This window comes from Cygnus atratus, chromosome 8 (assembly GCF_013377495.2).
Source record: "Cygnus atratus isolate AKBS03 ecotype Queensland, Australia chromosome 8, CAtr_DNAZoo_HiC_assembly, whole genome shotgun sequence".
Lineage (NCBI taxonomy): Eukaryota > Metazoa > Chordata > Aves > Anseriformes > Anatidae > Cygnus > Cygnus atratus.
Window position 1 is genome coordinate 6,527,923 of NC_066369.1, and position 13,440 is coordinate 6,541,362.

Below are 13,440 nucleotides of genomic sequence, written 5' to 3' on the forward strand. Positions count from 1 at the left end.
GTCAGTAAATAAACTTTCTATGAATATAATTTTGAGTCAGCCCTAACAGTAGCAAAAATAAGTAGGTTGCATGTTCCTTTCCTACAGGGAAACATTGCCAAAAATACATAACTGTCACTTTTCATCTTCAGAATAACGTTAGCTACTGAAAAAAGATTCACAGTGAGCAATTATGTCTTCAGCTTTCATGTCATTTTACACCACTGCACTAACAGCCACGCTCAAAAGCTTAGAGGCAGTATTCTAGGTCAGTGACTTCTGCAGACAGTGTATTTGCTGTTTGACAATTAAATTAGATTCACTTTAAATAACCAGATTCTGAAACAGACAGCCATTTACAAACGTGACCAAATGTATCATTGGTGCTGCTGACACTGGATGAGCAAAATTACACGTGTTAGCAATCATTAACTATCATTGAGGATTATAAATTTAAGGATTATGATATTAAAAATAAGTGCAAGCAAATCACTGCAGAGGAAAATCTTTAAGATGTAGCAAAAAAAACAGACTAAAGGACTGACCTACTTTTCTTCACTTTTCCTATACACAAGCTTTATTTATATATATAGATTTATTTTTCTCATGATATTAAAATAAGTTCTTACCGAGAAAGCTCTCACAATTAATAATAGAGAACAAAACACTGTAATGGTGCTCAGCTTTTATTTTCATTAAGGGTTTGGCCTACATGTCATGTAAATAGCCACTAGTGCTGCTTCAGATAAAGCTTTCAAAAGCAAAAAGAAGACATGGATATAAAGCATATTAAAATTGTGGATAATCTAGTATATTAAGTGTTAAAATAAGGGTTAAAATTGGAATATTTTAAAAAATGCATTTCATTTCAGATTATGGCTCAAATGCATCTACTACATAAAACATAGTAGGTCTGCTTTTTATCCTCCTCTTCAAGCCTACCATCTGAAAATTAACATTAAGAAAAATCTGATGGGTAATATGCTTTTTATACGAGCAATTCTTCTTAAAACTGTTCAAGGAACAAAGACTTTTTTTAACCTGTTTAAGGAGTGATGCTGATGGATTAAGACATGCAAACGATAACAGGAAGAACTTAATACAGCTTAATAAAGCCTTAGTCTGGGATGGCATACAAGTGATTACTGGGATTCTACCATTTTAGGTGTTCTTTCTTCTGCCCACCTTCAATGCTCAAGGTTTTTGTTAGTTTAATTTCTCTACCACCTTGTCTGAAATCAATAGTCAAGAGCAGGCCCTTAATTTGCAACAACCACGCAAAGAGGTCCAATGTTAAAATTCTATTTTATCTTTCCTTCCGGAGCCCGAGCTGTTGGCATTCCCCACCCCCCCCAACCCCACCTTCAGCTAGACACAAGCTACAAAGCACAATCAAATGCTGTATATTATTAATATACTGTCCACCTAACTGCCTACAGACCACTGTAAGGACACTGAACCAGCCCCACAAGCTAAAAAAAAATGACTGTAGTATTGCCATACATCCTTCTAAAGCACTGAGCTGGAAAAATCAGTCTTAACATCTGCAGGTATTGCTTTGGCTGAAATACATGGAAAAACTGGCTTCAAGAATGAGGAAAACGCAACCCACCACATGTATATTTCTGGCTATTATAAAGCATGAGGTTGAACAAGGGCTTTCTGTGTCTGTTCCCGCGCCATGAGTAGAGGTTTGCAGCAGTGTCACACTCAGCTGCCAGCAGGTGTTGCAATAGGCAGTCATGTAAAGCATCTATTCACTGAACTCTGTCACTCCAGTTATGCGCTCTTTATGGCAAGGAAAACAGAGAAAACAAAGAGGCTGTTATGCTTTAACTTCAAAGCCTTCATACCCCCAAGCTTCAGCTCTATACCGCAGGCAGTGCAGTCCAGAAGAGAGGCAGAATAGTCTCAGGTAAAGATATTTTCTGCTCCAATAACCTAGTCTCTGTAGTGCTTACAAAAGAAATGAGATTTAAAAAGCAAACAAAAAAGCCTTGGTATATGCACAGTGATAGCAGAAGGTCATCTGACATTTGTCATTTGACTGACAAGTAAGTTTTATACCTAAGCTAAGTTCACAGGAAGGTTTTTCTGAAAGGTCAGGGAGGAATCGTAAGTTTATCCATAAGTGCCACAAGAATCAATGCACAAGAAGTTAGGAGATATTGATCTTCCCAGTGTACAGTTCCTATTGGAGTTATCGTTCTCCAGTTGCACCAATTTCCTCTTCAACAGGGGTAAAACTTTTATGAGATCCCTCAAGCCTGCGTGCAATATTTATTCAGTTAGTCTAATTAAAAGTATTACTATGTACTGGATCTGTCCCCAGTGGCACCTCACATCATAAATAACAGATGTGAAATGTACTCCTATTGGGACAAGCACTAGTATCAACTCTTCTTATGCTATCTCTAACCGTTACATCACCTCATCATTCTTTAGGATTTTGTGTGTTAAGTTTGGACAAGAAGTACGATTAAGATAATACAAATTTGGGATAATTAAATTTAGTAGACCTTCATGGACCCAGATGAAGAAAATAATTTTGGGTTGTATTCACTTGACAGTAAGATAAAAATGAAAGTTATAAAATTCATAAGTCAGCATTACCAAATCCATGAAGCTTAATTGCATGGGAGTGGCCCAAGATAACATAACTTTACATATGCATTCAAAAATTCAAAAAGATTTAACATTGGCCCCTGAAGTACAAGGGAAGAAGAGGTAACAGTTTGTGCTTCCACTCTGAACTTTAGACTTGTTCAGACTTCAGGTTTGGATTAATCCAGGTATGTTATAGTATAGAAGCACATATTCTTTAAGTGGGAGGGAGACAGATTGTGACTGTACAGTTGAATTCTCTTTTCAGATCTACGCAGCAGCTACAATAGAAGATCAATATACGTTCATGCCTACAACATGGATTCAGCTGCCCACAAAAACCAAGGGGGTTCACCTAATCTCTCTAAACTACATATCATCTGCAACACGTCAGAATATACTCCTAACCCACAAGGGTTTAATGTTGTTCCTGAGGTGTGATCCAATACAGTATTAGCAAAAAAGCCAGTAACAATTTTCCCTTTATTCTGCACATATATCACGTATAGAACTGTTTTCAGCTAAAATAGCTCTATTTCACCCCACATTTTTAACAGCATATAGAATTTTGAAACCACAAGGGAATTTCAGAGATTGCATGAAGTCCATCTACCAACCCTAAGGCAGAAGCAGCTATACATATCATGCCTGACAGACACTTGTCCAAGTTCTTCCTAAAGGCCTACAGTGCTGGCATCTATGGCAGTATATCCCAATGCCTAAACTAAATTGCTCATGCTATGATTAAGCCCATTATATCTTTCCATCCACTCAGGCATAAAGGACAAGTTTTCCCCTTCCTGTCTGGGGGACAATTATATCTTAAGACATTCTCCTCAATTTTCTTGGGTTATGCCAAAGCACTCAGATTCTTCAGCACAGTTCTGATCGTTTTCAATAACCTTTTTAGGATCTCCGTCCAATGGAGCCACATGTCTGGAAGTGCCACATCCTAGACTTTATGAAGTAATTTAGATGACGCTTTATTAGTGCTGGCTACAATAGAAATATTTTCAGACCCTTTCCTCAATTTCTCCAACAGACTTGCAGGTCTCCCTTACCCCTTTCCGAACATAATTGTTATGTGTAAAGCTAGTGAAGATGCTTGAGCCCAGGAGTCCAACAGGAGGTTCTTACTGAAGTTAAAGAACACCAGACACAGGACAGAACCTTGCATACTGCCATTCAATAGCTTTTAATTTGGACAATGAATAATTGGCAACTACCCTAAACCTTACTAATATGGAGGTAAGTTATTGCTTCTCTGCTTTCCACAAGTCCTGTTATGTCACCGTAAAGAAAATTAATTTGACAGTTTGCTCCTTAGAAATCCACGTTGACTCTCACTTCTCATATTTCAAGAGTTTAAAAAGTTGGACCCTTTATTCCAATATTAATTCAAGAAACTTAACTTCAGCCAGCAGACCTATAATTCCATGACTCCTCTTACTACATCCCCAGTTCCTAAAGATAGGTAAGATTGTTTTACTTTCTAGCCATCATCTGTCCTCTTCAACTTTGCAACTTTTACGTCTTTCCTTAGAAGAACAGCTTTCATCCATTTTTTCTGGAAAACATTTGGGAGAGAACCCTGGGTGTTTTACAGATGACTGACATTGTAAGCACAGGATACTTGGCAGGAAAGGAGACAAATTAGTTGAGCTGAAATATACCAGAACTGAAGAAAAACATGTAGACAAAAATATATGACCCACTTTCTCAGCACAGGCCAACAGTAAATGGAATAAGTGACATTTAATATGGTGCAAATTTGGAGGAAGACATTGCTGGGTCTTAGGTAGCCTTGCATGGAGACAGCACAGACATGATTGAGTACCTTGGGCACTGTGGACACTGACGTGACACAGTAGGGTGACTGGGGATTAGATCAGGTAGCAATGGCAGAAGGAGGGGATGTGATCAGGCTGAAGGAACATTGACAGCTCAGAAAGAAGAGCACTTGGTACACAAATTCCAGTGAGGAAATGTGTAGGAAGGCTCTGTAAAATGAAATATTAAAAAATCCAGAATAGAGAACACAGAAGTGTCAATGGTATCCCAGTATAGAGCAAAATATAATGCAGCAAACAGAGGTGAAACATTTTGCAGGAACGGAGAAAATAAGTCAATAAATATATCAGAGAAAGGACTGTGAACAGAGATGCAATAAATGGCATGCAGCTGTTGCACTCCTCTTCTTGTTCACTTCCACATTTGATAACAGCCCTTCAGCAATCATTAACCCCTTTGTTAGCTAAAAAGGACAATACTGACATCCAGCTGGGCCTGCCTGCACATGGATTACTTTCCAAAACCAGATATCCACCTTTTCCACTCTTTTTTAAACCACTATGAAGGTAAGTTTATACTTAATCAGCAGCTGAAATCTGTCATTGGCCTTATACCCTTACTCACAGCTAAACAGGTCTGCCCTACCCTCTCTGCTCCCTGAACAAGATATCATGTGCTAATGTAACAAAGAAGAATCTTTGCTGCCTCACTGTCAAAATAAGCTTTTCTGTTTCTAATATTGCAATGGGAGATGAGAGTTAGAAGGGTCAAAAACATAATTAAAGCTTGCTTGTATAACCACTTTTTTTCCTCTTTGTGGGTCTTCTGCAAACTGAAGGGTTCAGTTGTTTTGAAGGAAAACAGTGTCTCAGAAATGCATTGAGAGTCCTGGCAAATAAATACTAGTCCTTTTGTAGCCAGCTCCAGGATAAAATCCTTACACGTTTCATTGCTCTTTTTATTTATTGAAATGTTTTGTTTCTGGGTGGATTTTTTGAAGATCAACATCCCATTCCTGCCAACATGCTCGGACAGCTATGCCCATGCACAGCTGTTGATTCAGTCTCACAGTGCAGTTTTCTACACTGCCACATCAACACAAATAACTCAATTTTTTGTTTCCTGATTTGGCCAATCGATATTTCCTCATTGTTCTTGTTTTAATAACTATCTTTTTGGACTGTGACTGCAGTAATTATTGATGTTCACAGATCAGACTTATAGCAACTCAGTCACATTTCTATATTCAGAAGAGGACTGGTCTCATGCAGAAAGCATATCCTGTGAAACCCCACTGGCTTTAGACAAGCTGCAGCAATACCTAGATAAATTTTAGCCTCTTGAAGTACTATTTCAGTTACCTGTCCTATGACATCAGAAGTCAGAGCGTTGTTGTCTTCTACTTGAAAACTTAGTGAGAACGTGGGAACAGATGAACAATGAAGGCATTTATGATACTCTTGCAAGAGGCAAAAATTGTTTTCCACGAGTTAATTTTTTTTCATCTCATTTTTCTTTTCTTTGAGCCAACTTTTTTTTTTCTCCCCAGACTGTTAGAGTTCATAAAAAAAACTTCTGGCTTCCAGCAAACTTATGTTCTGCTTTCATCTAGAAAGGCAAAAATGTGTTCAGCCAAAACCACAATATTCACCGCTATTTGAAACAATCTGTGCAGCTCTTTTACATCCTTATTTGCAGAGTGCCTTACGAAATTCAGTACAGTAACCACAGCACTAACCTTCCCAAATGTCCATACACATCAACCTCTAGGTAAAGTGAATAACACTTAGCATCAGTCAGTGATGACTTCTATGACTGGGATCAAAATAGCTCCATCAACTAGCGTGTGTGAATATCGCCTTTATCATCTAACCAACAATGACTCCAGAATTAGAATTGCAGTGGGTATTTCTGCTGATCTGAAAGATTTAACATCTCTCTTCTCATCAAAAATTCTATTTGAGATAAAAAATGAATGTTTCCAAATCTAGTATTGCTGTACACAATGTAGGGAAGAGACAGTAACTTGGTATCTCAATAAATTTTTTAAAAGAATGTTGAGACAAAACTCAATTCCCACCAATGAAACATCAGGGAAATTAAAATAAAGATTTATGACAGGTTCGTTTTTTGTATAATTTGATATGGGCAGACCTGACATTCAGTGCAACTCAAACTTAGAAATCCCTGTTCTCTTAGATCACAGCCTTGATGAACATAACAGAATTCAAACATATAATAGGCAAGCCAAAGCATTCAGTGTAGCAACAAAACTTCCCTGTCCACCCCCAAATAAAATAGCGAATTCACCATCAAATGTTTACTCAGAAGAAAAAGCCTTTAGTGATTTCCAGTCAAATTGCATGATCAACTTGAACCAAAACAGACGTGGGAAATAATGGAAGCTCAGTCATTTGTTTTTATCATTTTCAGGCAAAAAATATTGAAAATTTTTAATCTAAAAAGAAAAAGCTGTATTTTAATATAGGTCAAACCATTATAAAATAATTTCTAAGTTAAAACACTGATTTCAGACCAGAAATTTGTGTTCACCCAAAAGAAATTGATGGGAAAGCTAACCCCCCCCACCTTCACCCATCTGGTTTGGTTTGTCCTGAAACCATTTTCCCTCTGTTCCTTTCAAATGCTTTAATTCAATCATTGAACTGAAAAAGTCCAGCTTTATTTAACATCTGTGCTTTGATGCACATATATAACTGGAAGATTGCAAAGCCTTTTGCTAAGCAGTATTTAATTATACAGCAAGGAACTTTTAAAAATGTTAGGTTTTTATCAGATATCACTGGGGGCCATTCACCAAACTGATCAACTGGGGATAGAATCCATGCACCAACAAAGAGAAAACTTTGTAGTGGACAAACCATCACTTTAACCTGATGCACAATGAACTCAGAGAAAACAGTGTTACTTTCTTACTCGCTTTAAACTCCTTACTCTTCAGTAGCCTTCACTGTTGTCAGGAAAGGGCCATTGCTGCCACCATGAAAGCTCTAGGACCCAAATAGTCTATTTTAATCGAGAGAGACATGCAGTACCTCCAAGAATCATCATCTACATTAAAAGGCAGAACTGATCTCACTTACATAAATTAACCATTGTGTAGTAAAAGTTGCTTCCTTGGATTCAGGGGTTACAACTGAGGAAAGGGAAGCAGATGACTTTATAAACATTATATACAAATACAAAAGCATGCACAAAAAAAGAGATTGTGTCAATGCAGAAAATTTCCTGAAATGTTTCTACTTTCCCTCTATACAGAGGCATTACTAAAATATACTCATTTTTGATGTACACACAAAAATAGTACTAGACCAGAGTCCAATATAGATGTGCAGTAAGGAAAAAGACAACCAAAATGAAGACAGTGATAAACTATGGCACTCAATAGCCCCCTCCAACCACTGCTCCCTTTTCCCTTCTAAAAATTTCCAGGCAAGACTTTTCTCCTTGTACAAGATTTTATTCAAAGTCTGAGTAGCCTGCACAAACTGCATAAGCACCTGCTAAATGTGGATTTTGAAGGGTGAGGGGAGGTGGCACAGCACAAGGTGATTCACTTACATTTCATTCAAAATATTATGAATTGAAGGCATACTGTGAGGCAGCTTGTCCAAAATTAATTTAGCTTCTGTATTTGCTAGCTTGTACAAGTCAGAAAAACTATGGTCCTTATGAGAGTGAACTAAGCCTACATCATTCACAGCAAGCATCATGGAAACATGCCTCACAAGGCTATTTGCAAACAGCCATGGCTGTACTTTACATTTAAAGCATTTTAGATAAACAAAATCAAGTGGTATGATAATGAAGGATAGCAAATGAAAAAATATTTCACAGGGTAATTTCAACTGCCATGGTGGTCTGCACAATACAGAAAACTTGCCATTAGGTTGTTCAATTACTTTTTGGGCAGGAATTTTCTGTTAGGAGTGAAAACTGAACACGACTAACTCAGTCACCTTTGAAAAATCGAAGTAATAAAGCAGTGATTACATACAAACAAGCATAATTTGCATATAAATGTAATCTGTTATTTTAGCTCAGAAGATACACTATTTGCTTCATTCCACCCAGGTAATGACTCAGGTACTGAAAGCATGGCAGGATGAGCTGCTTTCTTCCCATTATAAAGACAAAAATACCCTATTCAGTCTGATTCCACAGCTGCCACCCTTACTCTAAAAATGGAAACTGAAAGGAGAGCAGTAGTACTTGAATCACTGCTTCTGGAAAATCCTTTTCTCTTTTCTTCTGTGTGTAATATCCAATTCAATATTCTATCTGAATGGGTTTGATATGAAAAACCCCAAATGATGGTGCATAGGAATATAGAATAGATAAATCTGTGTAGATGACAAGAGAGGAGAGCACAAACTGGTATCAGAAACCTGGAGAGGAACTTACATCTTTGTTTCCATGCCTCACAGTTCACTGAGTGGCTTGCTTTTTTTAGATTGAAGATTCAATGAACAGGGGATTCTAAGTATGGCTTCTTTGGCAAATCGAAGCACTTCATGCTTGTCCTGGTTTCAGTTGGGATAGAGTTAATTTTCTTCCTAGTAGCTGGTAGGGCGCTGTGTTTTGGATTGGGATGAAAGTAGTGCTGATAACATGCTGATGTTTTAATTGTTGCAGAGCAGTGCTTACACCAAGCCAAGGACTTCTCAGCTTCTCGCTCTGTCCTGCTAGCGAGCAGGCTAGGGATGCAGCAGGAGCTGGGAGGGGACAGACCCAGGACAGCTGACCCAAACTGGCCAAAGGGGTATTCCATACCATCTGATGTCATGCTGAACAATATACAGGGGTGGCTAGCCGGGGGGGGTGGGGGGCCGGCTGCTCGGGGATAGGCTGGGCATCGGTCAACGGGTGGTGAGCAATTGCATTGTGCATCGCTTGTTTGTACACATTATTAGTAGTAGTACTATTATCATTATTATTTTCCTGTCTTAATAAGCTGTCTTTATCTCAACTCACAGGCTTCACTTTCCCATTTCTTTCCCCCATCCCAGAGAGGGAGGGGGGAGGGTGCGTGAACAGCTGTGTGGTGCTTCGCTGCCGGCCGGGTTAAACCACAGCAATGCTTCAATAGAAAACAAAGAAAAAGCAGTCAACTCTAACATTCTAAAAATAAGGTATGCAAAAATGGACAAAAAAATCAGATATTTTTGGAACCCAGGTTGCAATGCAGGATTTTACCATGCATGCTTGTTGCAGATTAGCTCACTACAGTAGCTGTAAAGTTCTCCAAACTTGCACAGAGTAAGATTTTTATCCTAGAACACTGTTTTTATTCATTGCTGAGACTGAACAGTGGCCCCAGGTATAAGTGAGCATGCCTGTACTGGTTTCAGTGGAGCTCACTACCTCATCTGAGAGAGCTTGCCCTCAGTGGCTGAGCAAGGATGTTGCTGACTTGCATAGTAGATACTTTTGCTGTATCTGTCAAAGCCCCTATACAAAACAGGAAAGGGTTGTGTAGACTCATTGCTGGAAGACCTCCATTTCAGTCCATCAGCAATACCACTAGCACTTGAACACATTTGGGTTTGCTAGCTTTCCAGTCAACTTACAAACAGCAAGAGGTGATAAAGCTGACAGTTTAGATTCTGGAGAAAATCCCTGAGCTCTTTATAAATACCAGCCACACAACCTCATAACATAGATTATATTGTTATAAACTTCAAACACATCTAAAATACACCTATTGGAAAAAGAGTTGCATCAAATTCAGAATGATAATTTTGTAAATAGTGTAATTATGCAATACTTTTAAGCCTATATATTAACACTATAGAACAACATTCCTGAATAGAGTTCCCCTATGAAAATTACTTATGGTGTGCATTTTCAGCCAAGTTGAAAAGAGAAAATACAGTAAAGTGTGGGTTTTGTTTGTTTGTTTTGTTTTTAAAACCATCAACTACAATGATTTAATGTTATGTAAGATTCAGAGAAAGTTTAATTTTGAAGTTGAATTGATCATAGCATTAAGTTCAATAAAGTATGAAAGTTAAAGACTGAAGTCTCAAAATCATAGTTAATGCTACAAAAGGCTTCCCCTTAAAAATAAATTACTGCTCTTTGATAGGTCAGAGAATTCCCCATGAAAATGATACTGTTAAAACAGATATAATACTGATCACCAAGCTTTTAAGTATTACCTAAATACATGGTGGGTTGAACTGGTCAAGTGGGAAGCCAGCTCTCCACTGAACTGAGCAACAGGCTCCAAAGTGACACAAATTATACCAAACAATAAATTAGGTTAAGTACTGGTGGTGATGATCAGCCCCATATATTAGATTATGCAACATTCCTATAAACTTTTATTCAAGAGCTCACAAGTTCCTCATCACTCATCAGGCATGCAGAGTTAGATGCTAATTAAGAAAGCCCTCACTCACACAAGAGCTGTTACCAAAAAAGAAAAGTCTTAAAAAAAAAAAAAAAAAGGAATTCTCACTTGGTATCTTTAAGCAGCCACTAAAAACAGAATACTTTTTCTAAATCCATATTCTCAACTACTCTCTGAAGCAGTGATTGGCATTTCATATCATATACTAGAAAACTTCACCCCTTAAAGCAATCTTTCACACATTGCTTCTATGCTTATCTATAAATATAATGAGCAATCAGCTCCCACAGTGGTGCCTTGCTGTCTGTCTAGAACTACTCTTCTATTGTAAAATTTTCAGACAGTGCTTTTGTGTATTAATAAACAAAGCAGTCAAGCCTGCCTCCTTTCACTAGTTTAATCTCAGAATATCTAAACTGCCCACAAACCCATATATCTTTATGAGCAAATATTTGGCACAGAAACAAACTTTGTTAAAGATCTGTACTTCAAGCTACAAATCAGAAATACACTTTTTGATGGCCTTTCTTTATATACATGGTACAAAGTATGCCATTAATAAACAAACACGTCCTAAATTCCCAGAGTCAGCTTTACAGCAAAGCCGTCTTTATGAACATAACATTAGATCCCCCCCCCGAAAAAAAACACATTTGCTTAATAAAGAAAGCTGTATAGCAGACTACATCTGTACCCACATTACCAGAATATACGTATACAAGTTAAAGAGTACTTTAAATGCATATTCACAAAGATATCTTGTGATACAATGCTTAATTTCATTCCAGTTTAGCAATTTCCCCTATGGAAACATAGTGGATCTCTTATTTCCCTTGAGCTTTTCCATCCACATTTTAAGGCCTACACCTGCATTAAATTGTTTTCAATCTAATCCACTAGGAGCTAAAGCTCACAGGAAGAGGTCTTTCAAGTTTTAGACATCAGAATTCTTACCATAGCACCAGGAACATAGGTGGCATATTAAATAATTACAATGCCAGATATGGCCAGAACCCCATTTAAGAAGCTGGGACCAACTACAGGAAAATGGTAACGGGCAGTAAAAGTCTCTGGATTCAGGCAGGACTGACATTCAATGCTGCTTTCCACTTCTTGCAGATGCATTCGGGAGATGCACTGCTTGTTTCCCCAGATGTTTACATTAATGATCCTTTAGAAGATAACTAATCAACCAGCTAATCAACTCTCATTGTGTTATTAGAATTTTACAATTAATGGATACTCCACATGAAAAGCAATCCCCAAACTTACTGTATTTCTTCTCTCCACAGTAGTTCCATGAATGTTTAGGAATTACAATTGCATCCATGTGTAAAAAAATTTGATGAAGCATAGAAGCCGCCAGAAAACTGAAGTAAAGCAAGTGAAACTTTTTCAGAGAAGCTATGCCTCATATAAGTTAATGAACAGTTTGGCCTTTTATCCAAAGGAGTTCCTCAACACCAAGAAAGGCTTTCAAGCCTGTTAACTTCCAAGGAACTAAAGTTACATATAACAAGCTATTCTAGGCACACAACCTGAATTCAGTAATATCATTCACGTTATGTAGCTGCCCATTTTCTTTGTTCTGGCTAGTAAAGGCAAACTAAGCATGTGATGTCCTGATGTGAAAACGGTGGCACATTAGCTCTATCAACATTTGGAGAAAAACAAAATATAATGCTTTTGCTTCTCTAAGTTGTATAACCAATCTTAAATGGATCTGCTTAAGTTTACTGAAAGCACTTTTGCGAAGGCATCACTTCGGCCCAATTTTAAGAATATCTTGTATGTTAGGAATATTCACAACTATTTCCACCCTGTATAATGAAACAGTATGCATCTGTTTTTTAAGTTGCCTGCTTTACCTACATAAGTTTTATTTTGTTTTGTATGTTTCTGTTTATAACTAGCTCCTCTTTGAAAGGCAATGCAATAGCTACTTACAGAGGAAGCACAGCCCTCTCTGTTCCAAAAGTATGCTGTCACAAAATATAGGAATACTCAAGCTGCATGCTTTATTTTTTTCATTCCTGTTCCCTCTTTTTTCAGAGCCATTTTCTGTTCATTTCTTGGTGCTGGATCCTGTTCTTTCCCTTGAATTTCTCCCAAGTGGCAAACAAGTTGATTTGTTTTTGTATTTGAGTCAGAGTTTTAAAGTCATCGCTGCTAAATTAGGTTCAACACCAACTATGAGAAGCAGATTCCCATGAACAGAAGTTTTCTGCAAGCTCTGTATTAAGGAAACACAGATTGAACATACACACAACATATTTGTCTTGGGCATAGCAAAAGAACTTATTCCATATCATGTGCGTTTCATATATTTGTTCTCATAGCATACACACAAAGACTAATGACAGTGTAAATAGTTGCACTGTTCTCAGAATCAAACATCATTGTCTGGGTTTTGTTAACAAACATATTGATGTTGCTTCTTCAAGTTGTATAATAATCATTTTATGACTGAGTTCTTCTATCAATAAATAGTAATCCCCATGGAAAAAATAGCAAAAAATGGATCATAACTTTGTTTTAAGCTTGCCATCATCTAGGTTCTCAAACTTCATTATTTTTGTACACCAAATTCAACAGATTTTAACTAAAAAAAAAAAAAAAGAATAAATTCACTTTATTTTCCCCTTAGTTTTCTTCTAATCCAAAGTCACTGACAACTGATTTAAGAAATA